This window comes from Diaphorina citri, unplaced genomic scaffold (genome assembly GCF_000475195.1).
Source record: "Diaphorina citri unplaced genomic scaffold, Diaci psyllid genome assembly version 1.1 scaffold58484, whole genome shotgun sequence".
Taxonomy (NCBI): domain Eukaryota; kingdom Metazoa; phylum Arthropoda; class Insecta; order Hemiptera; family Psyllidae; genus Diaphorina; species Diaphorina citri.
The window spans coordinates 1-440 of record NW_007435771.1 but is presented as its reverse complement, the minus strand read 5'-3'; the positions used below and the strand labels follow the sequence as shown (position 1 = coordinate 440).

The 440-nt window shown below is 34.1% G+C and overlaps 1 long non-coding RNA gene across 1 annotated transcript; it reads left to right on the top strand.

The window, feature by feature from the left end:
• Positions 1-26: 26 nt before the first annotated feature.
• Positions 27-433, top strand: LOC113473675. The gene is made up of 2 exons (XR_003395591.1): positions 27-65; positions 339-433. It is a non-coding gene; the product is annotated as an uncharacterized LOC113473675 (long non-coding RNA).
• The last annotated feature ends 7 nt before the right edge of the window (positions 434-440 follow it).

The following is a 440-nucleotide window of genomic DNA, read 5'->3' as shown; positions in this document are numbered from 1 at the left end:
TAGATCTGTAATTGTTATTTTTCATTACAGGTCTACTTGACGGTTCAATAGGAATCCCAGGCTTGGTAAGTTCCTATAAATCCTATACATAACTGATTCTTCGATCTTATCTCCTGTATTACCTTTGTGTTACGGCGTGTTACGTATGTGAAATAAAGATCAAATCTTTTAAAGATCTGGCTATTCCATACTTGACGTGTGTTAACCAAATGTAAATTTGAGAACATTAAATAAAACTTGATTTGATTTGAGCATCACTCAACTTTCAATTTTCAATACGAACTCTTGAGCTTTTATCACCACGATTTTAATGAGACTCTTCCTTTGTTTGATTTCAGCGATTGAATGGTTCAATTCTGCCGAATTTGATTGATAAGCCCTACGGCTACGGCAATTATAACGTTGGAATTCCATCATATAACTATCCTAGCACTAGTTAT